This window comes from Myodes glareolus, chromosome 3, assembly GCF_982192425.1.
Source record: "Myodes glareolus chromosome 3, mMyoGla1.1, whole genome shotgun sequence".
NCBI classification, from domain to species: Eukaryota; Metazoa; Chordata; class Mammalia; order Rodentia; family Cricetidae; genus Myodes; species Myodes glareolus.
The window spans coordinates 101,940,785-101,963,233 of record NC_142028.1 but is presented as its reverse complement, the minus strand read 5'-3'; the positions used below and the strand labels follow the sequence as shown (position 1 = coordinate 101,963,233).

Genomic DNA, 22,449 nt, shown 5'->3' with positions numbered 1-22,449 from the left:
AGCCCTGAGATTCCACCAAGCTCACTGTGGGGAGCCGATGAGTTTATTAGAATTACATACTGAACAATAGGTCAGGGTGATGAGCAGGAAACTGGGTATAAAGCAGCCATCAGTGGAAGGGAGGTCTGGACCCAGCATGAAGAATAACTCCTCTGTGGTTTTGTAGAAGGCTCTGTAGTCCTTCCTCACCATTAACAATCTAGCCCTTCGTCAGAGACCCAGAAGGCGGCGGCCGGCATGCAATAAGGGCAGAATCGAATGCAACTGGTTGGGGATTGTGGCTGTATATTCAGATCAAAGTTTCTTTCTCATCTGAAATACTGTTATCTCTCACTCAGATGTGACACCACCTAGCCCTTACAATTCAGTGACACTACTCCCTGAGAGAGTGACCTTACTCGCTGAGAAACATATTTCTTGTTGGAGTCAAAGCAGCAGTCTCTTGAGACATAGCTGCCATTTTCCCCAGGTGAAGGCACTGTAACTGTTAGCACGTGTCCCTTGTTCAAAGTGACAGAGCAGACAAGATCACAATCATGTATACGCCTATAGGTAGGCATATGTTTATGAGTACATGTAAAATCTGCTTACGTGCCTAAATAATGAGAATCCTCATAATTTATTATAGCCAAGCATACACTTAGAAGAGACAGAGAAATAGAGACAATAAGAAATCCATTCAAAGAGGCTGAGAAAATCATAATGGTTCTCATTTAATAATCTAATTGAATAATCTAATAGTACAATTGAAATGCCTTTTTATTGTGATCTCTTCAAATGTTAAATTTATTATACAAGGAACAACTTTCTCAATTGATTGATATATATGACAAGTGATGTAATATTTCACATGGAGAAAGGCTAGCCCCTGAGAAGATCAGATTCTCAAACAGGCTTGTTAATTCTTGGGAATTATTAGTTGTGACAAATAAAACATTTTGGGGACTCCACCTGTTTATTCAAAGTTATTATAAACGTTCTCTTCCTGCTCACGCAGGACCACAGCAAGGATGCCATCTTTTGAAGACATGATGCATAATTGTAGGCAAGCCAGAAAATTTCAGCTTCGGTTTCCAAACTGCTAACTGGATTTGGAATCTGAGAATATAATCAAGTGATACCAAAACTATCTTCAGGAGACGTTAGAAGTGCATTACCTGTTATGGGCAGAGTTTTTAAAATGTGTACATAACAAGTGTGATTAAAAATAAAATTTTACCATTAAAATATCTTAAAGAGTAGATTTTATGGGACATAGGCTACCTTTGCAGCCCAAGGAAATAGCCACTCTCTAATTAAACTATTTTAATGTAAATGCATTCTGATTGTTGAGAAACTGCTTTTTTGTAGGGAAAATAGAAAGATGAAAAAAGCAATTGCATGTATGTGTACATGCATGTATATGTGTAATGCATGATATACATACATGCTTATATGCATATATAATGTGAATCTTCATCTTGATGACAAATAGACAGGCATATAATTAAAAGAGACACAGAAATAGAGACAGTAAGAAATCCATTCAAAGTGGTCAAGAAAATCATAATAGTTATCATTTATTATCCAGTGTTACACACATCATTTCTAACAAGACCACTCTCTTATGGGCTAGAAAGTATTATCCTCCTTCACAAAGTAGAATGAAATAAGCCAAGAATGCTTCTATGGCAACCACAGTTCCAACCCCAGGCTCTGTGCTCTGAGCAAGAGGCCCCTTCTGCCTCCCAGACTGATGTCTTCCTGTTGACTAAGGTGCAGCATTTGTGGTGTGCAACTCAGCAATGTTTTTTTTTTTCTCCTTCTGAGAACCAAGTGCTCAGATAAACGGCAAAGCCTGAATCAATGCAGCAAATATCCCACTGGCAAATGGGATATCCCACTTGTGGGATATCCCACAAGTTCTAGCTTGTGGGATATTTGCCAGTAAAAATACAGTGTCAGAAACTGGGTCTCTAGGGCCCTCCAGAAGTCACTTAGTAGTCATGTCCATTCTGGATGATGTTTTTTCCATGTTCATTTTGAACGCTTGTAGCTCACGTATATAGAAAAACTAGGGCTTGGTGGTGGTGGTATGTGCCTTTAAACACATCTAAAATGACAGAGAGAGAGAGAGAGAGAGCAGGAAATGAACTTCATGAAGAAAACAAAAAATTGTGCCACACAGAACTACCAATGCCGAAAAAATATTCCTTTCCTTGCTTTTAAGTCTTTACCTTGAAGATCCTGCACCAGTTAAGATAATTTACTCCTGCTTATGAGAATGTTTATAATTTCTCCAAAGGTATACCAGGAAGACTAACAGCTCTACAATGGCAGGGAAAGTTACAATTTCCATACTATCCCTCAGATGTGTTTAAATAGCTCTAATTGCTGTTATTACACTGCAGTGTTTCAGGGACATGACTCCCCACCTTTCTGTGGTACTGTAGGTCAAGTCAAGAGCTGCCCACATGCTGGGCAAGCACTCCACTCCTACCCATGGCCCTGGAAATAAGACACCTGATAAGTATAACAAACCTGCCTTTTAAGGAACCATTCTTTTGATCTATAACTTACCAGTTATATATATATATATATATATACATATATATATATACATATATATAACTGTATGTAGTATACATATATGTATATATGTAGTATATATACAGTAGTAGTTACCCGGTTAATAAATAGAGTCTATAGACTTTATTAACAAAACAAAGCAAAACAAACCAAACAACAGCAGCAACAGCAGAAAACTGCTCTGGAACTCAGCTCTGGATCTGCCTGCTTCTGCCTTCTAAGTACAGGAACTGCAGGACTGGTGCTATTTTCTGTAGATCTTGAATAATTCTCTCTCCCCATGTTCTTTCCATGGCCACAGCTACTTTGCCTTGGACACATCTGTGTGGTGAGAATGACAATCAGATCCTTCAAATAACTGTGGAAGGGACACAAATGAGGGACTGGATCGCAGGACAAACCCATCAAGAGAGAATGCAGAGAGCCAGAGAACTGACCCCTTATTCACCAGCTCCAGGAATTCCCAGGTGGGCCCTGCTTCTGCCTCTCTAACTGCTGGGATTATAGGTTTGCACCAAGCAAACTGGGCTTAGTTTCAATAATTATGTAAATTTTCTTTGTTCTCTTTGTTCCTTTGTTCTCTCTCCTCAGGTTTAAGTAAATTATGTAAGCTTCCTGAAATCTGCAAGGAAAATAAAATTCGCCTAATAAAGGTCATTGTGGGGAGTTGAGACTATTAGATCTGTGAAAATCCAGGTATACAGAGGATCCTCAATAAATAAAAATGAGTTTAGAACACATACATGTTCTCTCATGTTATTTATAGAGGCCATCAAAATCAATTTCTGCACATTCCTGTACATGTTAAAAAGTTCAACAAATAACCTCCTGATAGTTGTGATTAATTCTCTTTTTGGGAATTCAACTCTCTAAAAACAGCACTGTGGTAATAGATGGACCTGTGTTCCAACTAAAGAACTTCCAGAGAAAAAATTAGCCACTAAGTCATGGGCAGTGACTCTAGGGCGGATCACTGTGTTCAGGGTTTCCTCTGTGCTGTCACCTACCACTTTTTCTTTGCGTGTATTTCGAGCAGAAATGTATTCCAGGCTGGCCCAGGGAAAACTAGGCAAAACAGTGGAATGCAAAATTTACCTTTGACAAACTTTTATGTTCTACCTCCTATAAAAAAATTCCCGTATAGATTTTCCCTGATAAATAAATAAACAAACAAATCTTTGCCCTCTGACAAGGGGAAGAATGGGATGTTGTGCATTTTGTGTGTCTGGAATCCCAATTCTGAATAATTCCTTTAAATTGTTATTGCAAATGACTCAAAATATTGAATTCTACATGTCAGGCATATTGAAGGGCTTGAAGATGACTTTAGTATTTCTGTACACATATCCCACCACACACACACACACACACACACATACCACACAAACACATACCACACATACACACACACAATGGTATTAAAGGACTGTCTTGAGTAAACTTCAGTAAGTGCTTTCTGTAGAAACCCCTATTCCTGGCCATTGACCTTTTTTTGAGATTAAAAATAGGCTAATAACAATACTTTTAGTTTCAATGATTACACTGATTTTTCTACTATAGGAAATTTTATCCTGATAGTCGGTGGCATTACACCCAGTAGGCTTTTTATTCAGGGCTTCTGTGCGGTGTAGATTTACAAGGAGGCAAGTTTACACTGATTGCATGTGGCATGCTTGACTTGACTGATATCCATACCTTATTTGGATGTTCTCAGTGAGTCTTGACATGCTTTACTTCCTTCTCTTTCTCATTACATAACTTTATAAGCTGCTCCCCCCCACCCCCACCCCCGGGCTTCCAAATGAGAAAGTGGAAGCAGAGAAATTCCTACAGCTCCCTTCTAAAGCCACACCAGCTAGGAAGCTATGGGAAGAGCACCCGATGCAGGCCTCATGAATACCAACAATGAACTTCTGCTTCAAGCTGTTCCTGCATTAGTTCAGAGGTTCTCATTTGTTGCTTTTAAATCAATGCAGGAATAAGTGATTTATATTTCTGAGAGGTTTTAGTTTAAATCTATGAGATGCAATGACTTGGGGAAATCAAGAACTTTAGCTATTATCATATTGCCTTCTGTTTTGTAGCCTTCCATGGAATCAGTAAATATTTTCTGGGACATATATCCTCATACTGACTTAAGGGGGTTAAAAATGTATAGAACCCCAAAGCATGAGGTGCACACCTATGGTCCCAGCACTCAGAAGGTTGAGGCAAGAGGATGGCTATGAATTCCAGGCCAGCCTGGGTTCCACAGTGAGAGAGATCCTGCCTCACCAAACAGTCAAAAAACCCCTCAAAACAGCTCACATAATAGTATTAGCTAGAAGAAATAAAAATGAAATTGTGTGTGTGTATGTGCTCTTAATTCCAGAGGCAACCAAAGGCAGTAACATGGAAGTCCTTAACCAGTGACAGTTGACAGGTTGTGATACTTTTTTGAGCCTTAATCTTTAAACAACAACACAAGAGAAAGTAAAACATCAAAAACGCAAGAGCACCAAGATAACTGAGACAACGCAGATCAAGTTTCTCCCCTGAGCTCCTCACAATCACTTCTGAGAGAAAATAATGACTGAGTAAACTTCCTTTTGAGAAATGCGGTATTCCATAGAAAACATTTTGCTGCAGCTACTTGGCGTGCAAAGTTCAAAGTATCTCACTTGACAGGGGCTCTTAAGCATCTCAAACAAAGATGCTACTTTTCTTCACAAGGGAGAGGACTTTCAACCAAAGGGGGTCAGATGGCTGCTGTTTCTTTAAATTGGAAGCAAGAATCACACAAATGCTTAGTCAGCCGATCTGGCAACTAAACAGAAATAAAGCCAAAAAGTAGTGGCACTCAGAAGAGAAAGTAAAACACAGACTTTGTACTAATGGACACATGTAACAGGAGACCCCTGGTGAGGCCAAGAAAACTGCTTCCATTCTGAGTTTTCTTACAACTGCACTTCCTGCTGCTCAAGGCATCTACTCTCCTCTCCCTCCCCCTCACCCCATCATCCACCTCTCCCACCCCCACCCCCTTCCCATTACTGGGCTTTCACTGACACACAAAGGTCGGACATTTTGTTTGCCAGCTTCATTCTGTTATGGTGACATTTTGCTTTAACTTTTTGATTCTAAATAAACTATTTAAATCAGTGAAACCCCTTTGTCTTCCTTCCTTTTTAAACAGCATTTTAGGTTCTATTTACTCCAAGCCTGGTTTAGATAATAAAATAAAAAAATCCTATTTATATGCATATGAAGAGAGAGATTTATTCACCTGGTATATAAAAAAAGTGAAGTATACCTAGAATTTTGAGTAGATAATTTTATTGTGGCTTTCGTATATGCAACTTTCAGTCTGACACTGTGAGCTTTAAAAATATCCTGTTATGTCCTCCTCTCTAATAAAACCCTTGATTATACAAATCTGCTAGCCCTGAGATTTCCCCCTACCCCGCAAATTCTAACACGGAACGGTCTCTTTTTCATTTTGTAAAAACAATTTCTTCTTTGATTATTCAGTTCCTCTCCTACCTGGAGTCCAGCGTTTACTTAACTTTAAACTTTAAATGGCTTTGCTAAGTTTAAAAACAAGCAAAAATAAGATCTTAAATGAGCAATATTGACATTTGCAAATCATGCCCAGGGGCCCCTTGAGGACAGCGCAGACTCTAGGGATCTGTCAAAACTCTGCTGGGTTAGAATTTGAGAGCGAGGCAGAAAGTCACCCCGAACAGCTAGCTCTCTGGCCCAGGTGTTGCCGCTCCGCTGCACTCCTCCGATTTCTGGTTTCTCGCCTGCTTCCATTAAGAAAGCAAACACACCGAGAGAACTCTGCGTAGTTTTATTAGTTTCAATGTGCATAAGAGATTAGCTAACTTTATTCAGACAATTCTAAACTCCTACAAAGTAGCTTTTCCTTGGACACAATTCCTCTTGGGGGTTGGGAGTGCGTTCTCTCAGGGGTGGAGCCTGGACCCCGAGCATCCAGAGTTCCCTCCCCCAAGCCCCCCCCAAGCCCCCCTACGCCCCCGTTTTCTGTCTGAGTACTTTGGGAGGTGGTGATTTGATGCGGTGGGACAGCACCGAGTTAAAAATACTTTGTGATAAAGGGTTTTCATTTCCATAAGCAAGGTCAAAATAGAATTCCTAACAAAATCCAAAGTCTAGAAGGGATTGTGTGACATTGTGGGACTTTAAATCTTCTGGCAAGATTTGTATCTTAATCTTCCCACTTTTTCACTTTTTCTCCTGACCATGGTTTTGCTGAAAGAAATTCAGTGCCTGTTCCGGGGCTCACAAAACAAGCAAGTGAGGAGCTGAAAAGAAGGGTGTCTTTTAATCTATTCTTAAAATTAAAAGATGGCATTGATATTTGGTAGCACCAATAATTTTAAGTCCACCTGACTTGCTATTTACACAGCCCATAGCACGAATTACCACTTGGAGGATCCGTTGAGGCCTGAAGTTGGAGGATATTTTGTAGGGGGTTTATTCACAGGTCTTCTTGGACTATATTTTGCTTGCCACCCTTGAAGTGGGTGGAAGTGGGTGAAGTTCCTTGCTGATTAGTAATTTCAAGGGCACATTTTAATTGAGGACAATTGCACAACAAAGAGAAGGCAAAGTCAGCAGCGGAAAATTAGCGGCTAGCCTCTTGAAGGTGTGGCTGCACTTCCGATGTCAAAGCAGAGAGGCCTGGACCCCACGTGGCCTGCGGGGCTGGGTGGGGCGGGGGCGGATTGGGAGTGCTTTGGCTCTGTGTGTTCACCCAACAAAACTGATTTACTCTTGCTCACCATCACCCCTTCAATAACAGCTGAGTTAGTGACATAGAGACGTCCTGTCGTGTCTGCATCTAGAGAAGTCTGAGTCTGCCGGACATCACTCCTTGCTGCGCAGTGCCGCTCCCCTTCCCACAAGGCCTCTAACGCCTGACAGGTAACCTTTATCTGATTAAATCTTACCTGAGGCTGTGTCTCTGGGGAGGGAAGTGGTCAGGAGGAGACTAAAATAGAAGGAGTGCCTTGGTGATAAGTGGATTGAGGGTCCGAATTCTGGGCCTAACTCTTGTTTTGGCCGCCAGCTAAATCACCATTTCTCCAGATTGGGTGGGGGAGGGGAGGAGAGAAAGAGAGAGAGAGAGAGAGAGAGAGAGAGAGAGAGAGAGAGAGAGAGAGAAGGTAGGGATGGAGTTGTGTGGAGCTGATGGGGGGGGGGGTGTCTCAGGACAGGATGCCGGGATAAACCTCTAAGAGGTTAGCTCTGCCAATCAGGGATTCCCAGCTTGCGGACACTCAAATGCCTGAGTATGAATTCAGCAGGTGAGGTGGGGGGGAGAGTGAGCAAACAGAAAGGAGAGCAGGGAGGGTGACAAGGCTGAAATGGGACCCAACATCCAAGAGCCTCAGAGATGGGTGAGGGCAACAGTAGCATCCTTTCCTTAAGTCTGGGGAACTAGCGCTGCTGTTAGTTAAAGCCTGAAGTTGCAGCCCTTGCTAGTGTCTCAAACTTTAAAGCCACCTTCATAGAGGCGAGAGACTCACAACTCAGCTCTTGACTCATTTAACACTCTTAGTTCAACCCCCAAGTGCAATATTATGGTGCTGGAGGCTGTGGCAGTGAAATATGTTGACTAGTGATATTAGATGAAGGCGATGAATGTCCCCAGTCCCTCCCAGTCTGAGGAAATTGTTTAGTATGCCAAGTCTCATTTTTAAAATTGCCTGTTGGGGGTGGGGTGGGGAGCAAGCCAGCACGGTTCTTTAGTTCTAGCATTTGGTAGAGGCAGGTGTGTCTCTGAATTCAAGGCCAGTCCGGGTTTACACAGGGAGTTCCAGGCCAGTCAAGGCCAGTGAGACCCTGTCTCAAAAACAAAACAAAACAAACAAACAAACAAAAACCAAACTCAAACAAAAATAATTGCGTACCTGTAGGCAACTATTTTACATTGTATCAAATATATTAAATGTTTTACAAAGAATATGTCAATATGTCAGCCAGGGTGGGCACACTACACACACACACACACATACACACCTGCAGTCTTCCAGGGGCTGAGGCAGGAGAACAAGGAAATTCAGTTCAATCTGGACTACAAAGGGAGGCTACCCAAACCAAACTTGGTGGTACGCACCTTTAATTGTAGCACTTAGGAGGCAGAGGCAAGCCTATCTCTGTGGCTGGAGCTCAGTCTGGTCTACATAGAGTTCCAGGTTAGTCAGGGCTACCTAGGGGAAAAGTGGGAAAAACCTAATAATTATTCCAACCTAATAATGATCTCATTCTAGGTTATAGTTGTGCTATACTTTAATACCATATTGTTATAATTTTAGGCAACTTTCATCCTTCCTGTACTGATCTTCATCAGGTATTTTCTTTCCTGAGGGTAGCTAGGTTCAAGTGTAAGCTCTTGTAAAGTTCTTACTCTGTGCTATAAAGTTGGCTGAGGATGCAGGTCAGTTCATAGAGGATTTGGCTAGCTCTCAGGGAGTCCTAGGTTTGGTGCCCAGACTATAAACAAGGTGAGGTGGCCCACTGCTAGTAATCCAAGCTCCCAAGGTGTTCAGATGCTTATTTCACAACCTTCTTTGGCTAAACGCATGAGACCATGCCTAAAAAATTGCTTTTCTTACCTGTAATGTGCTTGTACAAGGTCATATTAGAGATCAGCTATGTGAAAATCTGAAGTCAGGGAAAATTCATACTTAATCCTATAATTTTTATAGTTTGAAGATGAAATAACACTCGTCATTTACACAACCCAGAACACAGAATCACAGAAACAGAAACGGGGATTTCAGTTTGAGGGGCCCACAGTACTGTTGTGTGAAGGAACAAGAGAAACAGACTGAAATCACTGGTCGAAATGCTCAGCGATTCTAGAATTGAGTCGGTATGAATGGCAGAACTGTAAACTGCTAGAGACACGGGCAGTAGTAGGTTATCCTGTTTCTAGGAATGCAATGATGTCTTAAAACTCAAAATATGAAAAGGAAAGGGTGGTTGGTATTGCATGTAGAACACAGCACCAACGGGATCATGTCCATACTGCAACATTGGCTTCAGGCAGCTGCAAGGTCCAGGAGGAGTGGGAGGAGGAGGAGAGAGTTCCTAAACAGCCATGAATACTCAGAAGAGCAGAGTTTAGCAAAGAGTACTGTGTATTGTGTGCCCTGGAAACTGGACCAGGGCCTTGTGCAGACTAATACTGAATTGTATCCCCACTCCCTCCCTCACAGAATTTTATTAAACACATTTTCAGTCAATAAGAATAAAAAAAAATCCAAATGAACACATCTACAGCAACTTTCAAAATGTTAGAATACTGACATCTGACATCTTTGCATCAGTAGTCAATAATTTGTATAAGGAATGTTTCAACATTTGCACCCCAAGGACCTGAGTGATTCCACGTGATTAGCACCACGTATATTCCTAAGTCAATACCACTGTGGTGGAATGTGTAAACATGAGGTGCATAATTATAAAAACACTGGTAATTAACACTTCAAATATTTCTATTATGTGCTTAGTTTCAAATAGAAAGTTGGGAAATTGGCCATATTTTGGAGTACATTCTATGCATGCCATAAGTTCTACTATCAAATATTTGCTGATGATTGGGCCTTTATATAATGAAAGCACTTCTAGATAATTTCACACATTAATTCCTGAAAACTGATTTTTACTTGCGACAGTAAATGCTTTCTTTCAACAAATCTATTCTTATACTTTACAGTCTGCACTACAACTGGTGCACACCTTTACTCCCAGCACTCGGGAGGCAGAGGCAGGTGGAGCTCTGTGAGTTCAACGCCAGCCTGGTCTACAACAGCTAGTTCCAGGACAGACTCCAAAGCTACAGAGAAATCCTGTCTCAAAAAGCCAAAAGTAAATAAATAAAAATAAAAAACTAATATTATAAATGGATATTACAACTCTGTGTTTAATTTTGCTTCAGATATCCCAGGATTGCCTTGAATTATGAATGCCATAAAGGATAAGCTTGAGTCCCGGGTTCCCCTGCCTCTGTTACTGCTTGGTTCCTCAAAGAATGAGTATCATTCCGCTCTCCAGAGCTCGAATTACCCAGCCACCAACTTCTGCCTCTTGGGGATGGAACCCAGAATTTTGTGCATGTTAGGAAAACAACTACAGTCCCTTCTTTAACTCTAAGTGGCCACAGCATTGTGTTTTATATTCCTGAAAATATACAATTATAACATTTACAAATGCTAAAAATTCCTACTTCCTTACCACAGATTCCCAAAGGCACCAAATTATTAATATAAAATAATTATGTAGGGAGAAATATTAACTTGAATCATAAAATAGCTTTTTAATAGAGCATAGCATTAACAACTATATTCAAATCCACACATCATCACAAAGGGCTAGACATTTGTTGTACAGAAAAAAAAAAAAACAAAAACCAACACAAACCAAAAACCCACCATTAAGGAAGGCGACTTGGATCCTGAGAATGTTTTGAAATGAACTAAAAAATCAAACCTAGCAATAAGTCACAGAAACCTTTACTAATGCTCTCTACTAACTTTCGGAAAAATGAAATTTCGCGCCCCTTTAGTATCAGCACCTAGGAAGCTGTCTTAGTGAGTTGGAGGCCAGCCTGGTCTACAGGGCAAGTTCCAGGACACCCAGGGCTGTACATGTTCTTGAAAAAGAAACCACCGCAACAAAAACCAACCAAACAAAACTTGACAGTTTTCCTTTACTTTTTTTTTTTTTCTTTTTCTTTTTGGTCCAGGCCACAGCTCCAGCTACCCTAACCCTCCTGGGTAGTGTTAATAGTTTTACATTTCCATGCCTAAAAGACAGTTGGTACTACAATAAAAAGCTTTCCCCAGGGGGTGGGAGCTTCACTTTTGGGACCCAGTGTGCTCTAAGATTTTTGCATACAGTATCTACAGGTTTTTTTTCTTTCAGTTTTCCAGATCACCCGAGGCGAGGATAAAACGTGTCAGATTCTATTTTTCCAAGCAGTAGGCCTCAAGTAAAACCCATGCTAACTGTGGTCTGGGATGTTTAAAATCTGACTACTTCTGACTCCTCCTGGACGTTCAAGTTCTATACCTGAGGATCCTGAAAGCACTATCCAAAGCTGTTTCAGTGACTTAGGCCAGCCAGTAAAAAGTTTCCAACTCTTTGGACTACAACTGTCCTTACTGGCTGAGGAATCTTGAAGAATTGAGTGTTTGCTTCTCTAGCAGCTACTGCTTATATTTAAAACCAACCCTAACGCCAAGTCTTCTTATTTTAGGAAGTCAATCTTTGTTCACGCTGCCCCTCTCGCAGGCCCTCCTAACCAGAGGGTGAGCCAGCCTGGTGGATGGGGGTGGAACAGGCAAACGCTTAGAAAACAAGACCGTTAGCAGGTATTCCCCCCTCCGCTCTTCCCCCAGGGTGAAATTAAGAGTTCTAGAAAACCACTTTACCTATAGTAAGGAAAGAGAGAGAGAGAGAGAGAGAGAGAGAGAGAGAGAGAGAGAGAGAGAGAGAGAATGAGAATACACGCTCGCACTTTACTAAAGCATAACGGAGATCCGTAGGAGTCATTCATTTCTAAGGCGGCAGGTTTAGAAACCCGAGAATCCTAAACTTTTCGCAGGATTGAGGCGGGCTGTGTGAAGCGGGGTGAGGGGGTGGGGGGGGAACCTTCAGATTCACCAAGCGGTGGAGAGAGCGCTCCACCTCCAAGGAACTCATCCGAAAGTGGAAAAGCGACCCCTCCCCTCCCCCCTCCTGTCTGCACCCGGACGCGTCCTCTTTCCACCTCGTGGGTCAGATGCATGAAAGCACGCGGAACCACAGCCCCTGTGCGCCGGGCTCTGAAGGGCCTTTCTTACCTGGTCCAGCATGCAGCGGCCGCCCTCTGCGCTGGCTCCTCCTTAGCATCAAAACCAGGGCCACGACAGCCCGTGCGCGTCTCGCTGACCCGTGTCGCGAAGATCGCGGGAACCGCACCACGAAAACCTTCACTCGGGGTGGGCGATCTGCGCGTTCCCGAATCCGCACAGTCACCAGGAACCTGTACCCCATGCTCCAGCCGCCGCAATCGCCCAGCGGTCGCCTCCGTGTGACACGAGAGGTGAGAAGCGCCGCCCCTAGCCCATTCTGTTCGGAAGCACCCCGCGACCCACGCGCCGCCCCCGGCCCATCTCCGCCCCCCTTCCCCCCCTCGCCCATCTCCGCCCCCTGGCGCGTCCCCGCGTCCCCTGCGCGCCGTCCCTAGTCGCGCGGGAAAGCTTCCCAGAGGCGCCCAGAGGGAGGCGCGCGCGGGGCCGGCGGGCCGCATCCGGGGTCCCGGTGCCTCCCGCCCAGCGCACGCCTCCCGCCTCGGCCGCTCGCCGCGCTCGCCACCCATCGCGGTGACAGCCGGCGCCTCGGGATGCGTGCGCACCGCCCGCCCCCTAGCTGCAGCCGTCACCTTGAGCGGCTGGCTTAGGCGCGCCCCGCGCGCGGGTCCGTTGTCTGCTGCGGTCAGGTTTGGGTCCCGGTCCCCTTCCTCGCAGCCCAACGCCCCTAGGCGAGGCTTGCCTGGTTCCGAATTCAACTATCTGAAGGATAAAAAAGGAAGATCAGCGGGGCCTGCCATGTGTCAGCCCGCCAATCAGGACGCGCGCGGGCGTTTTGAACGCGAGCGCCATGTAGCTGCGCTCCTCCGCGGAGGACCGCGCGGAGAGAAGAGCTTCTGCCTGCACGGGGACCCAGGACCTGCGTCCCGCTGCGGACCGGTAGGTGCAGCCCGGCCGGTCCCCGAGTGGATGGGCAGACACGAGGCCGCCGCTCGGGGACCGTGTTTATTTTCGGTTTTAAGAGAGAGCGCCAGTGGAGCGTCCGCCTGTCTTCCTCTTTCTCCGCCCAGCGTCCCCACCCTCCGCGATCCCCTCCCCCTCCTCCTTCTCTGGGCTGCCGCTTCCCCCCCCCCCCCCCCCGCTGCCGCCCCCTTACCTCCCCCCCGCCCCCGTCGCGGACCCCGCCAAACAGGAAAAGCGGGGGAAGGAGAGGTAAAAACCGAAAACCGAGGGCCGAGTCGACCCGGGACTCCGGGAAAGCGCTGGGTCAGTCGCCCGGGTCCGGACCTCTGCGCTAGCGAAAGCGGGAAGTCGAGCCCGGGACGCCTCTAGCAGGCGCGCGGCAGCGTCCCGGGGTCGCTGCTCCCCGGACAGCGGGGACCTATTTCGAGTTCACCGGCAAGGTCCTAGCGGGCCTGGGTGGCCCAGCTGTGCGAGATGACGTGAAACCCGGGCTAGTTTTCGGAACCTGGAATTGCGGGCCCGAGACTCGGTGGCTTCCCGTTAACAGGCTGGGGCCTAGTGGTTTGGTTGCTGTAAAGAGTCCACATCAGGGTGACAGCTGGCAAGGGTCTTTACAGTGCTCTAAGCCCCAGCCCTAGACACAGAGGAAAGCGATATTAGCTGAAACCCAGCTCAGGCCTTGCTGTAGCTGGGAGGTCTGGCGGGCCAGCTGCTGTTTTTCCATCCTTATCCCGGTGTGCGATTTTCAATAGAACCTCTCAGTTCCAGGTCGGCTAAATGGGATGAGATTCGGGGCCCTTGGGAGAGCGCCACTGAGAATTCGAACTTCCCAAAGACAGTGCTTGGCCCTGGGGCTCCTGACCACTCTACCTAGACCTTTCCCCCTCCTCACAAAGCTGCGGCCTCCAAGTTTCTGCTTCAAGCAGTTTCCTGCTTCCCAGGTTGAGTAGGTGGGCTACTCTAGCCTTTCTCTGAAGAATGTAAAATGAAAAATCGGAACTTTTAAAATTAATTCTATTCCCTGATGTCTCTTCTCTACCAGTTGTTTGTGGAGGAGTTGTGAAATTTTGTATTCGTGTAAATATAATCATGAAGGTATTGGAGTCCCAAGTGACTTTTGGCTATGTGCTCTTCAAAAAAATTGGTAATGAGCCGGTGGTATGTGTTTTTACTTAACCTCGCATCCCCCATTTTGTTCTCAGAGTTGCCCTTTGAGTTCAAGATAGTTGTCCTTATTTTACAGGTGACAAGACTGGGGCTGAGTGACCCAAGCCTTGGACACTGCGTGGCTTCAAGTGTGCAGGCTAGACTCAGCAGGACCATCCTTGGACTCAAGTGGTGCTGTCTCTTTCTGTTGCCCCAGAGACAGTGGGCAGTGAGTTATCTGTGAGTCACTTTGCAAACAGAATCAGTGGTAATTGGAACTTTGTTGTTTATCAGTGGCCTGAAAAACTAATGGTCCATTTTATGTCTTTTATAAAGGAAAACAGTACTGTTTTGGATTAGCAAAACATTAGCAAAATCATTCGGAGAAGAATAGGAAATACCCCCTTCCTCCTGCACAGTGTTTTCTTTGTCTTTCAGGTAGGAAGGACCTTTTCCTTTTTGGCGGTGATCTGGGAATAGAACCCAGAGTTCCAGGCAAACACTCCTTCAGCAAGCTGCATCTCAGCTCTATAATTAACCAGTTTTCATTACAAATTTTATGAGCATGGCACACACTCAAACTCAAATCCACCAAGGCATAAGGCAGAAGACACTTTGCTCAATGGGCAAAGCACTTGTCACACAGGACAGAACTCAGACCCTATAATCCCACTGCTAGAGGTGAAGAAAGGGGATTCCCTGAGCAAGGTGATTAACTGGACAAACCAAATCAGCAAGTTCTAGCTTCAAGTGAGAAACCCTACCTCAATATTTAAAGTGGAGAGATTGACCCTTGACTTCACCCTTTGACCTCTCCACAGGCACATGCACCCTCACACATACATACTGTACTTACAGATAGCATACAGAAGTATAGGGAAATGCATGTTAGATGTTTGTGTATATTTATATATGTACACATAAGCTTTAAATCAGTCTTAAAGCTCATGTATGTTATATATGTGCACACACATGTATCTGTAAGCATGAAGAATATATGCACATATAGAAAAATTGTGAACACACACACAAATATCTCTTTAGCTGCAGAAATTTCACTTCAAATTGTTTGACTCTGTGGATCATGGAAGTATGAAGAAAACATTCTTTATAATAGTGTACAGTTGCAGAAGAAGAATAAACATAAAGCATGATGTTTTGGTGACATTGATGTTTTCTAAAAACCATGGCTCACCACAAAGGCAAGCCTTCATAGCTGTGAAAATGGAAGTGCAGTTCAGTTGTATATGTGGGAAGTGGTTGTCAAAGAGCCCATGACAGCAGCAAAAAGTGACTACTTAGAATAGTAGTATTTAAAATACTATGTGTATTTTAAATGTCTGTTGGGTAGGCATACTTAAATTACACACATGCACACAAACACTTGTATAGTTTCTGGAATGATACTTAAAATTGTTGAGTAACAGTTAGTTACTTTTGGGTAGTAAGAATAGTTTAAAAGCCAAGTGTGGTGATGCACGCTTTTAATCCCAGCACTCTGGAGTCAGAGGCAGGTCGATCTCATGAATTTGAGGGCAGCCTGGTCTACAGAGTGAGTTCTAGGACAGCCAGGGCTACATAGAGGAAACCCTGTCTCAAAAAACAAACAAACAAAATAGTATAAAAGTTTCAGAATTTTATTTAATACTTTTCTGAACTATTTCAAAGTTTGCCATCAACAAGAATTGTAGTAACCACCACAAATCAATTATCATATTATCGTCAAGTAAACCTGGAGCTGATTAGCAAATATGAATTTTTCCAGTCTTTTCTGAGCCAAGATTGGGGCCCAATTGTTTCAAGAGAAAGAGGTTTTTGAACTTGTTGCCTTCCAGTAACTAATGGGGCCAACAATATCATGTATTAAATCTATTATGTCTATATGATATAATAAAGGCTTGAAAGTAGAATGAAGTGCCATTTATTTTTTTTCCCCAGAAGACAACATTTCATTTTTCTGTTTAAGATTTAAACAGACCAAAAGCCACTGCAAATCCTGGAGTGGGCTTGCTGTGGCAACACTCGGTGTCAGTGGCTGTCCAGAGGGGGGACTAGTAAAGGTGATCAGCCAGGAGCATAGCTCTGCATGGGGTAGCATGTGGGCAGGGGAAGAGTGAGGAAGAGCGCTTGGAGGAAAAAGGAAAGATCTTGGGGCATCCTAATCCCAAGAGAGGCAAGGAGCTGCGGTGCATACATTTTCCCAGTTGTCACCCTTGGAAGAAGAACCCTTGTTACCAGTAACCTACCGAGTTGTCCATTTTTGTGAGTGGACTAGACTTACTGTTTAATGTTTTTAATTATCTCATAAACATGTTATAAAATATGTAGTAACATACAGTGAAACTGTTTTCAGCCTAGTGAGATACAAAGATTGGATTTAAGAGTGTTACATCTCTCAGGAGGATACGGAAATGTTTCAGATCACCCTGATTTGGGGAGTCCCCTGAGAGCCACTGCAAGTCCCTGTTCTCTTCGAATTCTTCCGCAAACATCGAGTGGAAAGCCTTGTCATGTAAACACACAAAAATCACATTTTCAGTGCACTGATATTAATTTAGAATAGCTAATCCCCATATTCTATATCATACTTGCCTGCCTAGATTATTATAAGAAACTATTTAGTTCAGGGGTCTCAGCATGACAAAAATAGAAAAAGCAACAGAAAACTCAGAACTAAGATGAATTGAGAAAGATTTAAATTAAGCCATGTATTTCTGTTGCAATGGCCTTTGTCAGATTTCTCTGTCAACGTTTCAATGAACCAGTGCAGCAGGGGTAGAACTCTCAGTGAACTGATAGGTAACATTTTAGAGGATTCTCCTTTCTACAGAGCACAGAGTTCCAGTGTTTTCCCTCTTGTCCCTGTCCCCTAAATATCTTTGCTTAGCTCATGGCAAAAATAATTGCTAATAAGATATGGAAATAAATATTCACAAATAAACACAGATCTATCCTCCTCTGTGTCTAGACATATATATATATATATACATACAATATACATATATCACTGTACAGAGATTCAAAAAGCATAGAACTTTAGTGATGATAGGAATGTAGAAAGAACCTAATCCAGTTTCCATATTTATATATAAAGGAAATTGAGACTCATTAAAGCTATGTGGCTTAGCAGTCACATGTTAAACTAATTAATAACATAAAAGAGTGCTTAGTTTTTCTTTTTTTCATTCCCCTAATCTGTGCTGGAATTTCAAGTAGAATTGGAGAATTTTTTCAAACTATTGAGGTACAACTGTTATTACTTCTTTAAGTATTTGAAATTAGTTTTAATAATATAGTGTCTGTCCATCCAGTCATGAATAGTAATAATTGAATGTTGAAAGGACAGCAAATTACACTAACTTGAGTTTTCATAAATTAATCAATAGTTATGCTAGTAATGGGAATATGCCCACCAAATCAGGATATGGTTGTGGCTAGGTGGTCATATGCACACGGTAGACCTCTTTGCATCTGGGGACACTAGCTTCTGCCATATGCAAGACTGCTTCAGATATATCCTGCAACTTTTGTGGATATTTAATACTACTGCTTTGCTTCTTGTTAGAGTGGTACAGTATTGGCATAGTGAAGCTTTGAGCTTGCCATGAAAAGCACCAGGATCAAAGGGAATCAGCTTATCTTTCATTTAAAAAATAGTCAAAGAGTCATTGTAAAGGCAATTAAAGTCTCTGTTAACTGTTATATAAATATATACATACCCGTTAAGGGCAGTTGGGAATGTATTAGTGGTATCTAGCTTAAGATAAACTGGACACTGCATTGTTCACTGTAATATAGAGATGAAGTAGCTAAAAACAATCTTACATAATGCTGTTCCATATCTTCTGGGGATTTTATGAATCTTTGAACATCTTTTATTTCCTAGTTCAGAAACAAGTAATCAGAACCATTAGAACATAGCAAATTTTTACAGGAAGTTACCCGTTTCCTCCAATATATGCTTAGACCAAGGGGAAAAAAAAACCAGGACTAGAAGTGAAAGACTAAAGTGAGTAAGGGATTGTGGTGGGAAGCCTGACTGCCCTGCCCTCTTGGAATGAAGTGGAGAGGGTCTGTAGTATTTTGACTAAGACGCAGAAGTTAGTAGGTTTATTTAGCCTTCTGTGGTTTACAATGGAATGAGGAAAAAGACTTGCGACAATAGTTAGCTGCCTTTGTTTGCATGGATTTGCAAAGCCAATTGAATTTAGCAGGGCCACATCCTGATAAACTTAGCTCCCCAACAGCACTGCTGACAAACACCCCACCCAAACCTGTGTGTCAGATGGCCTTGAGCCTAATTAGTTTTTGTACAATCCACCATTTCAGTACAACCAGGTAGTGGTTGACTTCTAAGAATGTTTTGATTTTGCTTTATACAAAAAACTAATAAATCAATGTACTACACTATTGTGGAGTTCATAAATTTTAAAAATTATTTTTAATTATATTAAGCTGTCACTGAGAATTATCCTGCCATTTCTTTAAATTGGGAATGAAATAACAGATGTCAAATATTTGTATTTTAAGAGATAATGAATTTCTGAGTCACTCTCCTCAACTAGCAAATTCAAATACCTTGGACCAAAAGGAATGAAGGAGAAGCTAAGGGATTTTACAAATCAAATGGAGGATTTATATTACCACCTCTGTGATTTTTTTCTTTGAAGCTATTATATAATAGTATATTCTTAAAATTCTATTTTTGGCCATTATTGATTGTTTAAAGGATGATTAGAGTTATATTTTCCATTTTTACAGCTCAGTTTGAAAATGAGTACTCTATAATATTTGCTCAATTTTTTCTTACAATATATTTTGATTATGTTTTTTCCCTTCACTAATTTCCCCTGCCCACTTTCCTACCTACCCCCAACTTTATGTCTTTTTCTTTCTCAAAAACAAAGAACAAGTAACAAAAGCAAAAGCCCCCGAACCCACAAAAACAAAAATCAAAACAATTAAAAGACCAATGAGACAAAACGAAAATGATGAAGCAAAGGGAAGCAGAAAGTTCACAAATACACCATTGAATTTGTGTTGTGTTGGCCTTCTGGGCATGGGACCTGCCCTGGAGATGTGACTGATATACCCAGTGAGACTTCACAGAAGAAAACAGATTTGCCTTAGCCTGTGGGTATCAATTGCCGGAAGCTTCCTGGTTAGGGGTGAGACACAGTGTCCACTTCACACTTTTAGTGCTTCAACTTGTATATGCTGCCACAGTCTGAGACCATAGGTGTATCAAGCCTGTTGTGTTTAGAAGACAGTTTCCTTGAGGCCATTCATCCCCCAGGCTCTTAAAATCTCTCTGAGCTCTGTGTGGAGGGGCTTGATAATGGCACCTCATTCAGGACTGGGTGCTTCAGAACCTCTCTCTTAGCACCTTGTTGTGGACCTCTGTGTTAGTTCCCAACTGTTCCCATCCACAGGGAAACCTTCACTGACATGGTCCAGCGAGGAGCTTTTGTGTAGGTATAGTGTATATCATTAGGAGTCATTTTATTGCTGTTTCTTTAGCAGAATAATACTAGTGGGTTTTCCCCTTGGCCGTTACTTGTTCTTGTTCTAGGTTCTTGGCCACTTTAGCAGTGCCAGGTATGAGTTCCATTTCATGGGGAGAGCAACAACTTATTCTTCACCTTAGAAGGAATATCTATGCGGTTTTTTTTTTGTTTGTTTCACATCCTAAATTTTTCATTTCAATTTGGATTTTCTTTAGTGACATATTTTCTATTTCTGTTTTCATGTCTTGAAATGTTTTTATTCATTCAGCTGTTTGTGTGTATACAGTCTTCATTAAGGCATCCATTCATGCCCTCTTTAAGGGATTTGGACATACTCATAATTGCCATTTTGAGGTTTTTATGTGCTTCAGCTAAACTGAACTCAGGGCCTGTTACAATATGGTTACTGACTTCTGGAGGAGGCATACTGTCTTGGGTGTTCATGTTTGTGCTTTGGTACTTGGATCTAAACATCTGGAGTTATGATGTCGGAGGTGGGAGGTGGTCTGTGATATAGCTGTTTGGTCTTGCCTTTGTTGGGTGATTGTTCTCTTCTTTGGCTGCTGTTGTCCACTCTGGATCTTAGGCAAGTGTGGTGGCTGTGGGTGTCTTCATGGGTTGGTGAAGGACACAAAGGAGTGCGATGGGTTAGGAGCAAAGACAGAGAGCCGACAGTGGGAAAGAGCTAGGGGTGACAGATTGCACCAAAGATGGAGTTTTCAGGGAGCCCAGTTAGGGCGGGAGGAAGTCCCGAAGGTCGCTGCTACGGGAGTAAGAGTAACTATGGAGAGGAGAATGGAGGCCAGGGAGGGCGGTGAAAATTGTGTACCTGGGTCCCAGATGTGGCCACTGGGGGTCTCCGGTAGACAGGGTAGCTGCAGGTTGGTGACCGACAGAAAAGGATGGGGATGGGCTAGCAGGGAAGGCTGAGTGAGAGGCTAGGCAGGAAAGAGTTAAGGGGACTCTGGGGCCTCACCAAGAGGTGGAATCCTCAGGGAGTGGAGCTGGGTTGGGGGAGGGTCTCTTGCAGGAGGACTTAGCAAGTCTGTTTAGACAGAAATGAAAGATTTATGATGATGCTTTTGAATTTTTTTTGGGGGGGGGCAGTTATTCTCTAAAAGCTAGTACACATCATGTTTAATACGTTTACACTTCTGAGGTTTTTACATGAGAAGAGCCACCTCCAGAAGGTAAAAGAAAGATCATGTGTTTCTGCACTTTGGAAAAATACCTGCTTATCCATGCATCCTTCATGATTTTGAAGACGAGATGGTATAGTGGGAACAAAAATGGAGTCATCATTAGGAACTGTCTGCAGTTTTCTGTTGTAGCAACATCAAAATCTGCAGTGGGTCTGTGCTGAGTAGTGCTGGAAACCTAGGGACCACTGGGTAGTTCCTATGAATTAGTCACCTGGAAAGAGGAAACCTCAACTGGGGAGTGCCTCCATCTGATAGAGGTCTGTGTGCAAATCTTTGATTCATTATTTTCATGGTTATTGGTTCATGTGGGAAGACCTAGCCCACTGTGGGTGCTGCTTCTCCAGGTATGGTGGTCCTGATTTCTATGAGAAAGCAAGATGAACAAGTGCAGAGGAATATGCCAATAAGCACCTTCTTCTTTGGTCTCTGCTTTACTTCCTGCCTTGAGTTCCTGGCTTAGCTTCCCTTGCTGGACTACAACTGTGAGTCAAATAAACCCCTTCCTTCCCCAAGTTGCTTTTGGTTGTGTTTGTCACAGCAACAGAATGAGACTAGAACCCTCATGAGTTAATTAATGGGGGCTGTCAAACTGCTTGAGACTTAGCCCTCTTGGGGGGCGGATCTCCCACATGAGGTCTTTTGATGTCTTTTGTCAAGAAGGTTTGCAAGAAACCCTCAGTAGGCCTGGCCTCTAAATGCCAGACTTGCCAGTCTCCTGTTCCCCAAGCCAAACAAGTCCTGTTATTTGTAAACTTTCAAAGACCCACATTTGGGAACCAAATTGACTTACTTTTGCACATCATGGAAGGTTTAAGTGTTGAAGGAACAAATGTGTTTTAAAGCATGCCTAGTGAAAACTGTATCAATAAACATGTTTCCCTTCCCTGAAAACAGATGGTCTAGTTCTCAACTCATCTTTGGTAATGTGCTAATTTTAATTTTAATTTGGAAAATAAGGAATTGATAGGGAAGTTTGTATACCTAGTTAAAAGGCACCCCTCCTTGTCTCTACTCTCAAATGAATTTTCTAGTTCCTCTTCTCTATTTTGGGTGAATATTTACTATATTTGACACCTAGAAGCATAAAATACAAATCTTACATTTTTTACTATAAGTAAGCATATTTTAAAAATAGGTTTATTATAAAGGATAGAAGCCGTGAGCACTTTTGAATCGTTTAACATTTGTGAGTTAGTGGTAAGCCCATGGAAATACATTAATTTTCTAAAAAATTTGCGTGAACATTCGAGTGTCTGC

At 42.9% G+C, this 22,449-nt stretch overlaps 1 long non-coding RNA gene across 1 annotated transcript; it reads left to right on the top strand.

The window, feature by feature from the left end:
* Positions 1-2,896: 2,896 nt before the first annotated feature.
* LOC146895084 (uncharacterized) lies at positions 2,897-10,482 on the top strand. Its single transcript, XR_015000825.2, has 3 exons — positions 2,897-3,035; positions 7,376-7,497; positions 10,298-10,482. It is a non-coding gene; the product is annotated as an uncharacterized LOC146895084 (long non-coding RNA).
* The last annotated feature ends 11,967 nt before the right edge of the window (positions 10,483-22,449 follow it).